The 21,248-nt window shown below is 38.3% G+C and overlaps 3 long non-coding RNA genes across 3 annotated transcripts in view; 2 read left to right on the top strand and 1 right to left on the bottom strand.

The window, feature by feature from the left end:
• Positions 1-12,483, bottom strand: part of LOC126922666 (uncharacterized) — a 38,903-nt gene extending 26,420 nt beyond the window's left edge. The window contains exon 1 of the long non-coding RNA XR_007712894.1: positions 11,825-12,483. This is a non-coding gene — a long non-coding RNA (uncharacterized LOC126922666). The remainder of the gene's footprint in view (positions 1-11,824) is intronic.
• On the top strand, positions 299-5,017 carry LOC126922665 (uncharacterized). The gene is made up of 3 exons (XR_007712893.1): positions 299-1,247; positions 1,374-1,592; positions 1,677-5,017. It is a non-coding gene; the product is annotated as an uncharacterized LOC126922665 (long non-coding RNA).
• Positions 6,501-9,158, top strand: LOC126922663 (uncharacterized). Its single transcript, XR_007712891.1, has 3 exons — positions 6,501-7,394; positions 7,707-7,807; positions 8,127-9,158. It is a non-coding gene; the product is annotated as an uncharacterized LOC126922663 (long non-coding RNA).
• Positions 12,484-21,248: the final 8,765 nt, after the last annotated feature.

Here is a 21,248-nt window from a genome sequence, read left to right as displayed (position 1 = left end):
TGTGCTTATAAACACCACGAATCGAAATGACTAACCGTTTTCTGCAGTGCTGCAGTTTGAACTTCCATTTCATCACCACAATATAATAAAAAGTTTTAGAAGAATCGATAATTGAATACTTTCAAGTATAAAAATGTCTTAACAAAAACAGACAGAAAATAATACTATTATCATTATGCTAAACAAAACATAATAATTTTCGCAACATACTATATCTAACAAATAAAACCATTAAATAATCTGATAAATTACATATCTAAGGTAAAATATAATCGCTTCTGTAATTAAATACTAATATAATATTTCCCTGGAAAACATGAATCACAGCTTCAATCTTCCAAAAATATTTTCAAGAACATCGGCGCAAATTAGGAATTATTCGTTCAAAGGACTAGGAAACTAGTGATTAGGATCATGACGTAAGAGCAATTGTTCAAGCCTTCTTCCAAGCAGGTTCTCGAACCGAGCCTTGAGAAAAAAGACGAAGAATGGGAACTCATTGTCAGTCGTTTCCATGGCAGACAACGTTAATTATTTCGTGTCTGTGCAGGTCCGTGAAAATGCGACCACAGGAGCCACTAGGAATTCCTCTTTTGTTGGTCAATCAGCTGATTCCTAGAACGGCTAGAACCGAGTGAGAGCGTCTAGTAAAGTTCCGAAGCGACTTGGCTCGTTGTACGGTCGCGGTCGCGTGGTTTCAAGGACAAGGCAAGGTTGACACGCGCCGCCACTCGCGAACAGCAAGTGGGGGGTCTGGCTTCGTTTCATTCCCTCCACGTTTGCTTTTCTCTCCCGTTTCAGCATCGCTCTATGCCTCGGTGCCTTGCTCTCTATCCCCCACACGCTTCCGCGCCGCGGTTGGTGACTGCCTTCGCTCGCAGACCTCGTCGTCAATCTCTTACTGATAAGTGCTATCCGGTGACACGCTGCTGGAGCGAACGATGATTATCTGTCCTCGTAGAAAAACGCTGCTGCGAACGCTTCTACCTCCTCTATCTTTCTCGTTCTGGTTTCGTTTGCTGGAATCTTGCTCGAAATCGTGGCAGATTCACGTTGTAGCGCATTAAACGGGAATTTGTTGCAATGGATCGACAAAGAGATTAAGTCGTAGTCTCTTAAATTAGCCTACTATTAAATTAGGTTAAAAGTTTATGTCCTTTTATCTATGGTTAGCCCCTCCCTTAAATAGAGGGAGAATGATACGTACATTTTGGAATCTCGAAGTTGATGAAGATGCTTTGGAGTACGTAAGTAATTGGAATTTGGTGGTGTAAAATTAGAAAATTTGATAGAACGTAATATTTGATTCTTTAAAGTCGTATTATAGATTCTTCGGAATTTAGATTGTAATAGAAAAGTGAATTTTATTTTAGAATCTTGACGCTGAATAAAATGCTTTGGGGTAAATATGTTCCCGGGGTACAAATATAAAAAGACATAAATATAAAATTGGAAATAACGTTGAAAAAGTCTTTAAACAATCATAAGATAGTATTCTTGAAACGTATTAATATTCTTAAGACATATTGGTATTCTTAACACTTGTATTATCAGCATTCGTTCTTTTTCAAGAGACTCTAGAGACAAACAAGGTAATCAAGTATTCTTCATATATTTACTATGTTCTGATATTGTTAACATCTGCGTTAAGTAACAGTACACAAAACATTCTACAGATTTCATCATGCCAAAGGAGCCTGTATAATCCAAGGGAAGCAAAAACTTGTCCCGCGTCAGTTAAACGCGACGCGTCGCCTGTCTAATAGTCTGACCGGCGACGTCCTATTCTACTTAGACCGCGAACGAGACACGCATCGCTATGAGCGGGAATAAATCAGAATGAGTGTTCGAGCGCCATAAGCACGATGCCAGAAAGGGCCACGAACCTATCGAAGGGACGAAGGTACACCGTCCAAGATTAGTCGTTTGTCTCGCGTCTCACGTACAGGATCGTCTTCCAAGTTTTTTCTAAGGCGCCGTTTATCGTGCTGCCGTTCGCGAAACGCGGCCCTTTGCTCGCGAGGCAGAAGAAGCCGGGCATTTTCGTGCGTTCCACGTGCCACAGAAATGGTCGTTCGGGTTTCTTTTGCCTCTGGACTTTTGGCCAGCGCGCATTTACCGATGTTCACCATGAAGATCAACCGACTGACGGTGAACATAACTGCCTTGCGCTCGATGACTGTCAGACGCGAATTCATTGGTAAGAAATCGATGGATTTTATACCGCTCGATACTTCTGAACGTGTGTTTTCGTAGAACAGACAAGTTAAAGTATGTTGTGAGTGTGTCATCGATTAATCGACCTCTGCTTTCAATTTAGTTTTTGCCGACAGACCTGTTTTTGAGCTCGTGGAATTTTTTGAACATTCTTCTACTTTCCTACTTCTTTTTGTATTTTAGAGGACTAGCAGATTTTAAGGATTACTAACCGATTGTTAGATATATCATCGTATACTTTCAGTAATAAATGGACTATGAATTTTGATGCATTTATGGAATATATAAAAGTATATAAGATATCTAAAATATAGTATCTGTTATAATACTTGGCAAGTGAAACAAATCTCTGACTAGATCTTGCTCTTTTAGTTGCGTTCATAAAAATATAAATTCACATTAACATCCGTAGTATAGTAAACTGTAGGTCCCATGTAAAGCTTTATTTCAAGTGCATTGGAATTTGATTTGAATTGAAATCTGCTCATTGACAATACGATTACCATGATTTTCTTGAATTCTGATTTATTGTCAAGATTCCACTTTTACAATTTCACGTTACCTGTAGAGAATCAATTATTCTCTGGAGATTTTACCTATAAAAACAGCACTCGAAAGTCATTTGCCGTTAAAGTACCTGACATATGCATCTATTTTTCCACCTCTCGAAATATTATATCTATTTCTCGACGACTTAACTTCATATTTTATGAAAAATGACGCTAGAAAAACCAGCAGAGATGTTGGAACAAAAGTCATTCGAGGAAGGAAATAACCTCCTTAAAAACTCCAAGCTCATGCTGACGCGATGAAACAATTCAAGGACCGAACAAGCAACAATAACTCGACAATTAATGGAGCAATTAATCGAAAAAACCATCGACACGACTTTCGACAAGGCGTTTCGAAATGCAAGCATCGAGTCGAATCACGGCACGCCGATATTCAATGCATGCGCAATACACAACCGGGGCCGTAGTCTATCGATGTTTCCCTTCTCTGAATGGTGGTTTTGTATTTCGAGAATGTTAATATGACGAAGCGTCTGCTAACGGCTGCCAGACGCTGAATAATCAAACGGAATACCTAAGCGGCTCGAATTTCTTCGCTCTTTGGAAGCGAACGATGTTTATTTCGAGGAACGATGGTGCTGGCAAGTTTTCGATATGTGTCAGCAGTCTCAGCCTGCGAATCGACGAATCCGCACATTTTTTACCGATCTCGTGCAAAATCAATTTCCTTCTTTTTTATTTATTTCTGTTGAGACGTAAGAATAAAATCGGAATTGTAAACTGAGATTTCTAGGCAGTCGACCAACACCGATGACGGTGGTTCTGAAATTTCAGACGCACCCCCAATAAAATCGTGAACTGTTGCTCCGTCGCGAGATCCCTTCGGATCTTCTAGCAAAGATAAATCATTTAAGTAGGTAATCGTAGATGCGGATTGACAACACCAACGAAAACGCAATTATCGAAAATTATTTTGCACGCTTATTGTTAGTACTCTATGCGAATCACCTGGAAGCCAGCCATCCATGAAACAATGAGAACAATTCGAGTCCGCTGTCTACAAAATACACGCACAACGCACAAAGAGTACAGAACGTATTTGTAAGAATCATTCTTGATATCACTCGTGGCTACAGTTTGCGAAAATAACATACGGAATCCGAAAGACAGACATTATGACCCATATTGAAGAACTCACGCGAAGAACATTGAACAAAACACACAACAATACACTAAGTAACAAAATAGCAAGATACAATCGTAACGAATTCCTATTCAAAATTAGAAAGAATACCTATCCCACAGTTTATCACTCAGAAACCTAATGCCACTTGATTTAATTCAGACGCGTATAGGTTTTTGGAAATATTTCCTGTCCACACACATTGAAGCTCAAGAAGCCAATACTAATTGTCAATAAATCTCCACCTACACTTACAGATTTTAAGCGCGTAATAAGGCGAACTTTAACTGTCTAAGGCATCGCATCAAACATACCCAGACGAAAGAAAAAGAAAGGAAAGACACTTAGTATTCTCAACGCAATTGTGTAACATACAACTCAATTCTTGTCCAACTCGGCTAAACCTACTCGCTCGAAATTGTAATTTATAATAATTCGAGTTGTGAGCGAATACGTGATATCTTCCCAATCGCGACGAAAAACGCGGTATACAACGATTTTCTTCGACAGATCGACCGAAATTGTACCGCGTTTGTGTTCTTTGATCTTATTATTTTATATTTTGATCGATACGTCCGGTCGACGAGAAGCGAGGATGTTGAAAGGTTCGTAGAGGTTCGATTGCGAAACGAACAAACCGATTTCTTGGATTCAACGCGGAACATATTGTCCCGCTATTCTTAGAACGGATCAAGCTTACTTACAGCGTTGTCCGTCTAGATTTACATAGGTTGGCCCGTGGCACACTAACACCATGAGCATACACGTCAAATCGTATCGATCTACGCCAGTCACGACCGACCATTGTTCCTGTAAGCTCTTTCGCGGCTGACACTTCGTTCGGGAACCTTGCTCGCTTGCGTGTAATCCGGTATTTACATATTCCCAAATGCTTGCACGAGTTGCGGATCACGGCTGAACTCTGCACACCGTCCTGGCATCTCGCTCCTTTCTTTGAAATTGGTTTAACTTACAAGAGCAGCTTTGGAGATGCACAATATCGCTTATTGATGGTACGAGCATTTTCGCGAGTTAAGAACCAGAGAGTTCCAATCTGCGCATAATAATAGATCGAGATGCACATTCACTGCGAAAGAAATATAAAAAATGAACAATTAAATAAATTGATTAGCTGTCCTAAATCTTCTTCCAATCTTCCATTTTCTCACTTTCTTCTTTCTTCTTTTCAACGAAAGCGAAAAATTATTTAGAAGCTTACAAAACAATTATTTACCAAACGTAATTGTTACAATTACAAATAGACTCTAAGAAACAATGGTACAATATTATTTTTATAATTTCTTATTTTTTACACTTGAAATCTTCCTTTCACGTTTTTAATGATTTTCTAATACAAACTGATTTATTTTCTATCGCGACGCTCTTGAAATACACCTGAGAAATTTGAAATATGAAATACGAAGTACGGAACAAACGAAATACACAGACCGATCTCCTCAAATTCCTGTGAAATTCAATTCCACATCCCTACCCCATCAAAACGTGCATCCAGAACGAGTCAGAACACGTGACCAGTTACAGCCCCGGGGCGATATAATTCCCGTGTCGGCATAGAAGTACGTAGCTCGCGTGGGATTGGATAAGGGCACGAAGCACGGCCAATTTGGGTTAATAACGCTCCTCGGTTAAATCTACTACAAGAAAGACAGAACACCGTCGACACGTTTTCTCAGTCGCGTTCTTCATCCTCGGGTTACGACTATTACGGTGCGCAGTATAGTGTAGAGTTTATATCATGACTCTCCCTACGCTTTCGTAAAATTTAGTAATATCTTTTTCTCTTTTGAAGTTTCTTACAATGGATTCTTTCGTGAAGAAGGCAACTTTATTAATTGCATTGGGCTATTAATGTATTTTATATACGTATACGAAACTTTTATATATGAAACTGTTTGAGGCTAATTATTAGTTGTTAAATCTGGTTAACAATAATTTAGTAAAATGAAAGTGTAAATAAACATTCGTTCACCGTCTAACGATCGAACATTTGCACCTGAATGTTGCATTTTATTATTGTATTTAAAAGAATACAAGATGATTATCAAAATGGAGGTCTCTCAGCCGAGTTACTTACAACTAGCTAGTGTTTGGAATGCTGCGTGTGGAATGATTCGTGAAACAACGAATTGGAAGTTTCTCACTTCAAGTGATCATAGCTTGCGAATTGAATGCATGGAGTGCAAGAAATCGAATCCTATTCTGTAAAGAAAAATAGATATTTGTATAGCATGTAAAAACATATTGGACAAATTGTTAATTAATAACCAGATAAAAGATACATATGTATTCTTGGCTTAAGGCTTCACAAATCTGCAAAATGCATATAACATGTAAGAATATACAAAACATTCAAAGTAGAAAACTTGTTGTTGTGTCGTACTTACATGTTTCTAAAGATATAAAATTGCATAAACATTCGCATAAATTGTTATCAATTTGTATTAACAAAACGCGACAAGTTATTACATTATAACTTACTTCCAAAACAAATTGGAATATAATAAATACGAAGAACTTACTTATAAACAAATAACTTACTTCCAAAACAAATTGGAATATAATAAATACGAAGAACCATCGTTATATTTTATTCTTTTCTTCGGACGATACTTTCTCAATCAAATCATCATTCGTGACAAAGTATACGATATATGATATTTTCTTACAATTTTAGGCTCGAAACGGTACAGATTTGGCACTTTTTAACCACGTCCCTCCCCTACAAATCCATAAACATCCGCCACGTAAGGTACGTAAAGGTACTCGTTTACTCTAGAGTTAAACAATCGTGAGTTGCTCTCGAGGGTGTTTCTCGCAAGTGGATACCGCTTTGAGAGCGATTCTCATTCTCTATCCTATCTGATAGTGACTCGAATAGTCGTGTTTCTCAACGCAGTGTTCACTTACGAGAAATACTCTCGAGAGCACCTCGCGATAGTTTTACTCTTGAGTGGACGCGTACCTCGACGATTACCCTCTCGGTCCACCTTAGATAGGAGAGAGGCGGAAAGCAACGAGCGAGCGTGCGCTCGCGTGGCCGTGTGTGGGTCGAGAAACCGGAGTTATTTATGAAGTGTACCACGGGGAGAGGCACGACCGTGGGGCCGCCTATCTGATGCTCTTATTTCGTTGTTTGCTCCCAAGCGCGTAATACCGAGCTAGAAAAGCGCGACACGTGCGCTTGCTGCCCGTGCGTCGCACGTCTTCCTCTCCGCCGTGTGTTCCGCTGATACGCCACGTGGGTGAGCGTGTAGAAACCCGATGGAGAGTTAGACTCTTCAGTTAGGTACAGTCGTGTCGAGGGAATCGTCGCGAACAATGTGAGCCTATTCCAGGTTCGGGTGTTCCTAAGCGACCCCGAGATTCCGACGTGACACTGACCAGCTACGTGATGAATTTCAACGCTGCCTTCGCTTCGAACCCTGTTTCTCGTGCCATTAATGAGCCAGTCAATTCTTTGTGTGAGTGCGCTTCTAGTTCGCTTTGGGATTCAGAGGTAGAGAGGTTGATGGATTTAGTGGTTTCTAGTGGTAAATTTTAAAAACTATGGTAACTCGTTATAACCAGTAGATTACGGATTGTTATGCATTTATGCAAAATTTACAAATGCAGAAATGTATAGAATGCACATAATATGTAAAAATATATAAAATATGCAAAGTATAAGAAGATATTTCTACTTAAGTTCTATTTTTAAGAGTGTTCATAAAAATATAAGTTTGTACAAAAATTCACAGTCTAATATTAGTTTACTGATAAAATTTTAATTGCAGAGGTGTGGTTCTATCTGGGTTAGAGTTTGAGCGCACATTTCCAGTAATTTGGCGGTGTTTGGAGTTGTGAGGAATTTTGCAAGCTCCGAAAAATTTTTCAGGTAATTTTGGTCATTGAATTTATAATTAATAATTTGAATCGTGAGTTAATTGGTAATATATAAGTGTGCGTGTGTTACTTAACTTGTTAGTCTGTTTTTGTTCGATTTAAAATTTATATACGATGTTTTGGATGGTTTTCTGGAATTAGAAATGAATCTCGGAAACTTTGAAAATTCTTTGAAGCAGCTTTCCAAAGTAATTTATTCTTTCGGTCATTTTCGATTTTTCAATTATATTCTTCTAAAAGAATATCCTTAACCTAGACAAAATATAAAAAAAAAAAAACGTCGTATTGGTATGCATGATTTTTCATTTCAGTTTCATATTAAACATTTCCTCGAAACGTCACAAATTCTTTTTCTTTGCTAAAATGAGAACGAGATTGAAATACAAAGATTTGAGGATCGCAGCAGGGTTAAAATTCTTCGACCAAACAAGGAAAAAAATTCACGACTAACTCGTCATTCTTTCCATCAAACGTTCATCCGTTCGCCATAATTACCCATAATTACCATCTATCAGAACGTGACGTCTGCATTAAGCTGCTGTCAACGGCAATTAAAAGTCTTTGGAAGCGAGGCTATCAACGAGACGATTATTCATCGGCCTTCGAAAGCGGTTACTTATCCGAAACAATTCACAGTATACTACACAGAAACAAGAAATTCGAGCTCTGTTCGATTCTGAAATCGCGTGTATCATGCCACTAGTAAGATACACAGAGATGAACACACGAAGCGAAACGTGGCGAATACGAGAGCCAAATAAGCCGAAAGCACGCCATTAGCGTATGTAAATATCTCGTTCGGACAGGAATCAATTACCTTGGTCGTCCTCCTGCGATCCTTGCGCCGTTCCATGCATAGCAATGAAGTCAGAAGATGAGGAACCAACGGAAAGCACCGGTCAAACGATGGACAGGAAAACCACTTAAAGCGTAATTGCGCGTAAAACGTTCGATAATTCCGCGAACTATAGCGGAGGTGTGAACGCGAGGATTTTAATTTACCAGCCTTTAAATTTCACGTAATCGTTGTTGACAGTTAATTCGATGGAAGTATTTTGCCGAATGCATTTTGGTACAGACAACGAATGATGAGTAGGCTGTGAATGATTCTGGATTTACATAGGTTAGATATTGCGACAAGTGTAGATAAATACGTGAACATGCGTCATCCCAGGCCATAAATCTTAGGACATGTACAAATAATTGTATGTTCAAATTGAACGTCCTCCATTGTTTTTATTTTCTAATCATTTTATCGTAAATGTGTAATTTCACTCGCATCGCGTGTGCCTTATAACGCAGAGTATTAAATAATACAACATTTGTTAATGTTTTTCACTGAACGTAAGGAATATATCCGAATCCTCAACTTCATAAAATAATCCCTCCTCAGAAACTTAAATAAAAATAAAACGTTCGCCGAAGCTCGTCATTATCCAATTTTACTATCTCAATCGTAGAAACGAAACTTTCGGCATTAAACGAACGCAGTAGCTTTTATTTAATAAAATGTTGGAATTGTAAGCACCGCCGTTGGAAAGCGCGTGCAGGCAACAGTGGCGATAAACGAAATCGCTGCGTAAAAGTTATCGGTTTGGAGGGTGTCAGCGTTTCAAGGTGAGCCATTTACGACGTAGAAACGAAAGTTTTATCACTTTTCGTCAGAGTGCACCGTCGGAGATCTTGATTAACTGGCGGACAAGGGAGGATTTTACGAGGTTTAGCCGGACGATCGAAATTCAACTCGGTAGTCCGTGGATGATGCTTATTGGACCAGGTGCGAATTATGCTTGGAAATTGCCTTCAGAACCGCGCCGTCCTCTCCCCACGGCCGCGAAATTTGCGACGCTTTTACGATCCATTAAGCAGCTACCGAGTTATTTATTCTTTGCTACGAACGAGTACTGGCTAGCCACGAACGAGAGCTACGAAAATATTCTGCAAGCCGCGGGGAAAATTCAACAACCCTTCTTCCACTCGATCTTCCGAGAAAGTCTTTGAAATCGGTCTACACTTCTTTGTCTTTGAAATCGGTTTTGCTTCTTCGCTAAGAGGAATGACGCTGAGGGTTGTAACGTTTCTGACTGCTTTAGTGGGAAAAGATTAGGCTTCTTGGTAGGAGATTATAATCTTTTATTTTAGTCTTCTTAGGTAAATTTATAGCTATTCTTTTTAGTGAAAAATATTATTTGGATATTCGACTAGAGTTTGTTATTTTTTATCTTTTGTTTTCTATTACACTGATGTGTCATAAATTAAACTACATCCTTAGAGAGAATTTCTGAAATCTAACAATGATTACCTGGTTCTTTGCCGAGAGACACGACGCAAAGTATTGCAATATTTTTGATAGTTTTAGAACGGAAATTGTTTAAATGTATTATCGTTATTGTATTCTTACAATACAGTATATCTCGAAGAGTACAAATAACTTGAGATTTTTATAGCACCACTGCGTCACGTATAATTTTTAGACGACAGTTTAAAAATAATGAAACAGTCTTTCTATTCAGAACTAAAAACTATGTTTTATCCGAGAAAATCATAGCTTTTCACTGAAACGCGAGACTCCATTCCGAAAAGCAATTTATATCTCGAATACAACGACCCTGACACGTTATTTTTCAAGCGAGGAAAAAACGCGTTCTTGTGAGGTATTCTCGAGAACAGTTCCCTTTCTCTTAGCCTTTATTATTTTTTTCTTCCCTGCGTCGTGGACCGAAGGTTGTACAGTGTACAGCGCTCCAGAAAATGCACTGGAACAGGAGCATAATAATTGTATTGATTACCCTTGCTCGCGAGAACGACTCGCGTTCCACTGGGTGTAACAATTTCGTTGCGTTCCATAATCATTCCTTTCGCGCAATAACTGCGTTGGTAGAAACCGATACCCATGATTAAATGTAAAATTAACATTCTTTAGAGTCGCATTTCGAATACCGGTAGAATGTCCGCTCGCAAAACATTCTCACTGGTGTCGAGACTTTATTCATTCTGTGTGACCAATGAAGTAAAATTCTGTCTCGAATATTTTTCGGTAGTGTGATACATTGGTATGGAAATATTCTTTGTGTATTTAGTAAGAAATAATTTTCAGCTACGATTTTTATTAATATTTCGCAGAGTCTTCATAGGTCATTAATAACTGGAATACGAGAAATGATAATAAAAGTGGCGTCTTAATTTGAGAAAGATTAAGAAAAGAAGCGTCGAAGAAAATTCACTTGCCCAGAAAACTACGAATAATATTCTAGGTAGAATTAATTCTATCCTAATCCTTCATAAATTTATTTCAACCTATTCACATTGATTTCAAAATCATAAGACTAAACCTATTCAATACTCGATCACTACAGGAATACACGTTTTCATATTACGATATCCAAGTACTAGAAGTAAACGAATTTTTATAATATTGATACTCAATCGCTAGAAAAATATACATTTTTCATATTATTAATACTCAGTTAACGAAAGACTACATATTTTCATATTACTAATTAGTATTAATAAGTTCACTAAAAGATCAAATTAAACTAACCAAAACCTTGTACAAATCTGCACCTTCCAACTTCCTAAAAGAGACGAATCAAGCCTAATAGATAGACCATTCTAAGAAATATCGAGCTCCTGGAAATTTCTACGAAATCGTAGAGCAAACTCGTGAGAGTCTAACCAACGCGTTCGAGTTGAAAGCAAAAGGCAATAAACGAAACGTTGGCGAAAACATCAAAAGGAGCGATACGATAGATGTAGCGCGCGGGTTCTACATCCGATTCCGATCGTTGGACCTTCGATCTTTCTGCGTTAAAGGCTCCCGCCCGGTCCGCATGTCAATCTCTCGGTTCTCTCCCCTATCTGTGGATTGATCCACGTTCGTTCTCCTTCCCATTGCGAAGGCTTTCACGAACGCTAATCCACGACTCACGGTCCAGCAAGATCGATTCCAGCCAAGGAGGACGCAGCACGAAATACGATCGCAAAGATCGCGCTCTCGGGTACTACATACCTACTTTTGGAGAACAACAGGAACGAGCTCGTAGCGGTGCAAGATAAACATCGGATCAGAGGATGTCACGATACAGAGAGGCAGCCCTCGTCTCTCGCTAACGTCCGTCAATCACGCGGCGGATTCGACGACAAACATGCAACGCAAGAAGCTGTCCTCTCCTTCCATTTCTCCTGGCCCCGTTCCACCACCCTTTGCCAACCCCAGACGATCCATGGACGTACCTACAAACAGACGATTACGAGGGAAACATTCGGAATACATTCCCGCGTAGCGGCGGTCCGCTTGTTCTTCGAATCCCCTCCAACGAGAGCAGCGCGTGGCCCGCTCTTCCGATGACTCAGCTTCGGATATTTTCACTCTGAACACGGTGAGAATCCATTCCACAGAGCCATTTTGATTTTGTTCAGGTGGCTTTCAGAGATTTTTAAACTGTTAACACGATAATTGTCATGTGAATTTTATATACCTATGTCTTGCCCTGGGACTAGCAATAGATTGAAATGTACCTACTGCATTGAAACATTTAATTTTCGCAGAATATTTGCATTTGCACACCTTTTCTTTGGCAATGTTATCTATGACATTCACATTGTTGAACATTTTTTAATCCACTCAATTTATCTTGATTTAATCATCCTAAAAAGTTTAGTAACGTGGGTCCACCAATGGTCACTGGTAACAGTCAACATGTTAAGGTTTAGTTAAGTTAATTAGGTGCAACATTTCATTTGTAATTTTTTAGTACTTAAATCAGTTTAGAATTATCAAATTCTATCAAATTCACATTGTACTTTTAAAAATGAATTTCAAGAATTTGGTCAATATCTTTTTCAGTAATCCTTCTTTCTCCATCTACATCCTAAAATTTTATGAAATTTAGAGATATCGTAGATTCTACATTCTGTAGGAACGGTCTTCTGTAACGTGTTTAACTCGATGAAACAATAACTTATTTTATTTAAGTATTTGAACATTTGTGAAAAATTGTTCTGAATATATACCATATGTGTTACATAAACCATATTTTATAATAGATATACGTGATATAATTATGATATATTATGATCACATTGGTAAAGTTTGAAACAAATTCGAGAATGTATATGCATGTTAGAAGGCATGTATTGCAAACATACACTTCACAAAAATCACAAGATTCATATAATTTTTCATTAAATGCATATTTACAATAAGCACCTTATAATCTTATATGTATATACATTGGCAGATCATTTCAGTGTCAATAAAATTTCAAGAAACGTTGCATAACACGCATAATATACTCATAAAAATTCCCTATGGTAATTGTTCGAGTACTTTCGTATGTTTTTCAATAGCGTTGCATTTACACGTAATGGGAAAAAGAGCCAATAGAAAATAAAAATAAAATACCATTTCTGCTCTGAAACACACGAATCTACCAGACGATAATAACATCAAAAGATGGCAGAGTGAACGTCGAATCACCATAATTTCGTTTTAACTTTTCGATATTCAAAAAATTCGTGGAATCGATCGGCCGCGCTTATACCCCTGAGGTCGCGAAACGTTTCACGTGCAGACCGTCGCGATAATTCATTCGCCGGCAAAAAGTCAATGAAAATGTGGCTCCGGCAACGGACATATTTGGCTCGTTCTCCGCTGGACCACGGCGTCCCACGGTTTGCCAGAAGATCAAAAAACCGAATCTAGATGCAATCCTGACCGCGCGCGGTCCTCTGTACCAGACGCACAGTGTGTTCCCCAAAGAAGGCTGGTTCCCTTTCCAGCCCTAAGAATCTCACCAGTTACCATTATCCTTTCCATCCAAAAAATCGAATCTTCGATTCTCGTCATAAATGATACACCATATATGCCATCTCTCGCGTACACGCGTTCGTTCCGTGGAATTTTGGGGGTTTTAAAAAGAAAACAAAATCATCGTCACTACATGACAAGCGTAGAAAAAGATAATTATCGTGAGTTGGAATCGAGAGGAGAAGGAACGATCGTTCCCGAGAACAGCTACCTCTGGCCGAGTAACATCTGTCAATCGTTCGTACGAGTTCAAGCGAACAGTGTCATCTTATTAATATCTGCCCCCTTTTTTCGTCGTTCCTTCGATCCACGATGGAATCGTGGTCGAAGCGCCAGCCGATTCGATATCCTCGTCTCGCGTCGATATCCCGAATTGGAGTTTCGACGTTTCTTCGATATACCAACCGCCGACAAAAACCGGTAAGAATGCGCCAACGCAGCCCGACTGGATGAAAGGGGTGGGACGTCACCCTTCCGAAACTGGTCACAGGACAACAGCGGGGCCACTGTATTAAATATTGACTCGATCGTGCAAGCAGCTGCCGCTTCTTCGCGATCGATCGGACGGACCGGCTACGATCGCGTTACATTTCTGTCGGCTCGTTTTTGGAATTGGTTACGGGATATCCTTCTCGGGAAAGCCACGTGGACACGTGTATCTTTCGAGAGTCCAGCAATTTCGGTTGTTAGCTTTTTGAGCGGAGACAGTGTCTGCTTGTTTCCATCGAAATGGGATTAACCTTTTCAGGTATAGAATCGAATGGTTTAAAGTTGTCCCTATTCAGCTGTACGTTTTATGAGTGTTGTTTCTTTCAACGTACATTTCGTTTAATTCGTTATTATTATTATTCGTTATAGTAAAATTCCATTTATCTGAAATTGTCGAGAGACGAACAGTTTACACAGTAATCGATAAAAGTTTACGAGATAGGAGCTTACCAGCTTTCCTCATTACCAGGCAGTGTATTTTTATAAACACAAATTAAAAGACTGGGACCTAATCCGTGATTTGTCCTACTTATGCAATATTGCAATAAAATAATATACTTTTACGTATTATGTACATTCTAGAAAATTTTCACCTTTAAATTTTCCATAAATATATTAAAATCCACATCATATCATATGATAGGAACTTACGTTCAAATAAGCGAGTTAATAAAGCGAAAATGAACAAAAATTTCGAACGAATAAATGAAATTCTACTTAGTGTTGGTTTTCATATTAATATTTATTTATTTTTCTCACATACATCGTAAATGAGACAATCAAAATTCAATAGAATATAACATCATGCTCTTTCCCAACTTAATTCAGATTTAGAAAGATTTAAAGACTTCTTAAATACTTTTATATTCTTCTGCCTTTTGGTGCCTAGCTACCAGATAATATTTTAGAACCTTCATTTACTTTGCCAAATAATTCGAGTAGGTTGGATAGAATTAAATATCAATATAGATATCTTTCTTACAAATGCATGTACATACTCATATTATCTATAAGTTAAAGGAAGAAACGCGACGATGAGAATCCCAGCCACGTGTAAACGTGTTTACGATATGAGCAACAGAGAAGAAGATCTTTTATCTGCGTGATACTCGAAAATGTGGTACTGTGGAGAGAACCTATGAAGGGACGAATCTAACACCCCAAGTGCCACACGCCATATGGCAGATGTACTAAAGGTACAAGGGTCGTCTTTGATGTTATTTTTATCAGGTACGATGAACTGTAGCGATTCGATTATATTTGTGACGTTTATCAGACCGTTTTCGAGTTTCTCCCCAAAATATACTGCATTATGTTTAAAAATTCTTCATTTATATAATCTTATATAATCTTTAATCAATTTACTGTACGTTATTAAATTCTGCTCTTTAACATTGTAGCTATGAGAAATGTAGCGGCACACGAGATACGGGGCAATTCGAATCATGTTGTTGTTTTGTACATTACATAATGTAATAATAAATAAACTCCGAGCAAAACAATGTCGCCGCTACGTGCAACCGTCAAACAAAGTCAAATTTAAATTTTCTGGTACTCCTCCGACCAGTATAAATAAACGAACGCGATCGTAAGGTGGCGAGTTTTTCAGTCTCAGTCTCGAGCGATTTTAATAGCGATCAATACACGGTCTTTAGCGAATAAGATAATACTGAGCGTCTTATGGAACATTCTCTGTGTTTATTAATTATTTTTAAATATATTTGACAGTTTTAACATCGAGTTATCTCGTCATTTAAACCACACGACCAACCATCCTCTACAGAGGCAATTCTAAGAATTTTAATATTTCGTTCATCGCTATTTCTTCCATCTAGACTTTAAAATTTTATGATATTTAGAGAAATTGAAGTATTTAAAATATTGTGATAAACTATTTCCTAGTCCTTAATTGGCTAAAATAAAAATTACGGTGAGAAAGGTTGGATAATCTATAGGTGGATGATAATGTGGAGACCACACTTTAGTTTATAGTGCTTAACACATTGTTGCAAACAGCGGTTATAGCCGTCACGAGAAATTTAGTAGCCGTTACAAAAAGGTGTACGGCAAAGGTTTAATGTGTGGAACAAATTCCTGCGTTGATTCCAATTTCCTAGTTGTTAAAAATATGAATTAACATAGATATTGATAAAATATCCTAGAATGTAATCCTGTAATGGAGTAAAAAGTCGGAGAAGCAATAAAAAAAAACTATTCGATAAATAGTCAAAGGTTAGCCCTGTAGTTAATCAAATATAAAAAATATTCTAGTTGCGATCTTGAAAGATAAGTCGTTCGACCCGCGCCTAACAAGTCTCTTGTTCCCGCGACGATTAATATCCTGTAGCCCACGTGTCGGTTCACGCAGATCATCCACGGAACCATATTCTGCCGGCTTGGCAACGCATAAGGAACACGAGGAACGCGGTTTACGCCTAATTAGACGATCGTAGGCAGGTCATTCTTAGCGCCTACCCCTGTCCTTTCGATCATGCATCTCAGAGTGTGCTCGACGCATTCGAGCCTTCTCAAGTGGGCCGACCTAGCCGCGTAGGCTTTAAGGAGACTCCCCGTCCTTTCCTTCTTCGTCGTATTATCCCGCTCCTGTTAAATTGCGGCTTCCTTAACAAGAGGCCAACGACGTGTGTGGGTGACACGGCGATTCCCGTGAACGCGACTTTTTTCGATCGCGACCTTTGCCGTCCCTTCACCAGCCATCGCGTTTGAACAGGTGTCAATAGGCGAATGATGAGTTACGACATCCACAGCAACGTCTACGAGCTTTTCTGAAGGCTCCTCGGTATCCTCCCGAGACGATGTTTGCGCACGTTTCAACCGCGACTCGCGATCCACTGTTTGTAGAGCAAACGCTATCTGAAAATTTGTCACGGGTTTTTGTTCGAAGGTTTAACGAGCAAAGTGCACCGCGGGAAATGGGATTTTACGGTAAGAGCGGCGCAAAAGTCGATTTGATGGTTGATAAGATTCAGGCGATGTAAGGAAAATTGGAATGATTAGTTCATTAAAGGCATCTTACTTGCAAGTTGTTTTGTTTAGATAATTGAAACTTGTTGACTTTTGCTTTTAATATCGTAGTTATTCAAGGATTCGCTTAATATTCTTCTTGATACTATCTTTTCTTCCAATTAGGTTCTACTATTTTATGAAGTTTGCAGAAATTGTCGTATCCTCTGAAACGATAACAAACTATCTTTCTTAAGATTATAGAAATCTTTGTTTGTATCTCCGATTTATATAATAGGTTGCTACAAAGTATATATTATTGTAATACATCTTTTGTACGTCGGCAAAAACAATATATAAGTTACTTTATCTTATCTTCGACAATATGTAAGATTCTTTGTACCTTAGTAATATTTTACTATTTTGTTGCTTGCTTCTGTTGCTCGATAGATCAATACGAGTATTCCATACGTTAAATACAATATTTAATTTCAATTTCTTACGCTATTAACTCAGACATACAATCTTCCTACATTAATTAACGAAGCTACATGTTCATTAACCTAACCTCAACTGTTTCTACATTCACGGGGATCCAACCAAAAGCAACACTTCAAAAAATAATGATGATCTCAGAGAAGCGCGAATTACCATCCATTCGGCTCGAAAACAACCTATACCGCTCTAATAACATCGAAAATGTGACGACTGTGTAGCACGCGACGTGGAAGCCGCGTGCGCCTCGAATGGCAGAAGAACGACGCGATTACCCAGTCACCGCGGTGATCACGTGCCGCTTCAATTGGCTCTGACGGCGAGGCGCGACGTGCACGAGCGCGCGACAGCCTTCGAGATTAAAGAAGATAACTTTCCATTAACCTCTTCAGCTTGGTGCACGTCGTCGAGACTCGCGTGACGAACGTCGTTCCCGATCTTGTCAAATTAAAACGGTCTCGTTCTTCTCCCATTCTCTCTCTCTCTCTCTCTCTCTCTCTCTCTCTCTCTCTCTCTCTCAATCGTTTCACGATTAAGCAGCAGAGGAAAAAGCAATCAAAGAAGAAGAAGGAATATATCCAGACATAGTCTCTCGTCCTGGCCAGAAGGAAAATACGTTTACGAAGGAATACTTCTTCCACTTTATTGCCATTGCATTAGCAATTTTATTGGCGAACCACACCGAGCTGCAAAAAACTGATCTCGCGATTAATTTCCGAGTATCGCTTTCGCCAGAGTACAGATCTCCGAGCACGACGATGCTGGGTAGGCTGAACGAGCCCACACGACCGTTTTCTGTCGTGTATCGCCAAATACGACCGCTTAAACGCGGCCGAACCCACACCTCAGCCGAGCCCACACGTCGTCGCCGTCGTGTTTCTGCATTGTCGCCTAGCACCGGGCCACCGGCCGCGATCTAGTAACCGATCCAAGCGATATCGCGATGATCGTGGTCGATCGTCACGCGAAAATTCCACGAGATCGGTAATCCGTACCGATGGTGATTTCCAGCCTGGTTGGGAATTTAAATGGATAAGACTCGCCGAGAATATGAGATCATTCCGGTGATCTTCCCGTAGAAGATCTCCGAGGAAGGCAAATCTGGGTCGTTTATGATAAAATTGTAACGATTCTTTGAATTTTTTGAGCTGGGTGCTGACATTTTTTGGCAGATGCCGTATCTGAGCGTTTAAAATTATGATAAAATTGAAAGTGAACTGGGTGGGCTTTTATAGAGGATCAGAGGTATTTTGGGATGAGGTGACTTGTAATCTTGGTTTAAGAGGGCTTGTAACCTTGGTTTCACAGAGAACGAGGTTCTTGTAACCTTGGTTTTGGATTTGTCATACATTGCTGGAGTTGAGTGAAGCTTTTGTAAGTTTAGACGAGGAGAGTTGCTGTCGTGTGTCATGATCAATAAATATCAGAGCACATTTTCGTTCCAGAATTATTAAAAAGAGATATTATTTTTTTAACGATGTATAAATACAAATTTTAAAACTTGTATATATCATCGGAAACTTTGATACACGAAACTTAACTGTTACAAGACTACGAATTTTTATGTCTTATATTTTTACCAACAAGAAATAGAACTGAAGTAAAGATTCGTTTTACTTGTTAAAAATTATAATGTATATACTACTTTGGATATTTCGTATATATATTTCTGTAGATTATGTATATTCTGTCCATTTCTGCATCTTTAAGTTTTACATAATTGCACAAAACTCCGCAATACACAGAATCGATTCTACTCCTTTTTTACTTTTATTCGCGAGCAATCGATTTCGAAACAAACTTTATGAGTTTAGTGAAAAGTGAAAGTTTTACACACTGATATTAAAAAATTCGCAAATTTCGCCAGCGCATCGATTGATACCTAAAGAAGGTGGGACAAACGGCGTTTTCTCTTTGATTTTTCCCAGCATTTATTTTTTCATGCAGTAAGAACCAACCTCATGCAAATAATGCCGGCGCGCTCGCTGGCACGGAGGTGTTAACGATCGACAATTCGTCCGGCGTGACCATTTTAGTCACGCGCCAGTCGTAATTTGTCCAGGCCGTTATAACTAAAGCTTCCCTGGTCGACTGCGTCGTATTTCATCGCGGCAACCGTTGTAGGAGTTTAGCAAACGTAAGATCAAGATCTTGAGATACAACGCGCGCACGTTGCCGTGAAGCTGCAGTTTCTAGAAAGGAAGGGGAGAGATGAGGCTCTACTACTATAAATATTTCATTCGATGGTTTATCTTGTATGGAAAGAGCATGAAGTACTTACAGTATGCTTGACGCTTGTACGAACTAGTATCTAGAAACTAGATAGAAACTTTTGATCAGGACGCATGATTACGAGATTTAAAGAAGGAAAGAAAGGAATTCAAGAATTTTGTGGTTATTCGTCTAAATGTTTATTACTGGATAATTAAGAAACTTGTATTCGTAGGTTTAGAGCTTGTACGAATTAGCACCTTGAAGTAAGATGCTTTCGTTAAACGCGAATAATTACGAAATTTAGAAAATTCGGGATTTGTATTGTACGTTATTCGTTTAAGAGTTTGTTTATGGATAATCGAGGAACTCGTACTGAATTGTACTTTATCCGAATAATTAATCCTTCGTAGTGAAATTTTGGTAAGTGAGAATTTACCCCTGAGATTCTTGGAAAAAACTTTAATTCTTATTGAAAAAAAATTCAAATAATAAACTCGATCAACTATTGTATAATGCAATAGATGTACATATTGATAAGAATTCCAAATATATATAAAATAAAGCAGTTTAAGGGGTTAATGATAGATCTAAGTGGTAGAACTAAAAATATACTAGAAAGAAAAGAAGTATTTAATAATTTGATACATCTCGATCTTTTAAAAATTGTTCTTCTTCTGAGTTTCAAAAAATACATAAAACTTTATTGAGAGCTTTCGTTATATTGATATTTTATTTTATTAAATGTCTGCGTATTTTTATAGAGTACAGTATAATTATTTTGTACTATTTTTATTTTTAACAGTTGACTAAATATCTGCTTCGTCATACGAAGTATAATTACAGAAATAATGATTTATAAATACCTACAACAAAGGGTTTGTATTTAATCAATAAATTATATATGTATCTATACCTATATTTATCTATATATATTTATATAAAATATTTTTATTTTCTTAAATTAATCCCTTAACTAGATCGTGACTTAAAGAGAAACCTGTACAGGCCAGTTTTAGTCCTCGCAAATATAGACATAATATAATTTACATTATGCGTAAAAAAATAAGAGAACTCTATATATAGAAATTATTATGTTATGGTCAAGCAGAATGACGAAATAATTCGTTTCCCCTAATCAAAAAATTTATAAAAAACATACGAAAATTACTACTCATTAACTAATAAAAGAAAGATTTGTCAAGATAAAAATGTTTCAATTCCTTCTTAAAAGCTTCGATTATCACATGGATATTCTGCAAACACAACACGTGACTAAAAATGGAAATAAAAACGCGTATTTCAGTAAATCGTGCGTGATCATCGAAGATGCGCGATCGGAACTGCTCTGAGTTGATACTGAGTTAAATTTTCGATCATTAAGCTTCGTTCTGTCGAACGACAGTCCTGCTCTCGACATCGACCGTCTAAATTTATCGAGCTGGGTGATGGCGCGTCGATGTCG

This window comes from Bombus affinis, chromosome 12, assembly GCF_024516045.1.
Source record: "Bombus affinis isolate iyBomAffi1 chromosome 12, iyBomAffi1.2, whole genome shotgun sequence".
Lineage (NCBI taxonomy): Eukaryota > Metazoa > Arthropoda > Insecta > Hymenoptera > Apidae > Bombus > Bombus affinis.
This window is presented reverse-complemented; position numbering and strand designations above follow the sequence as displayed.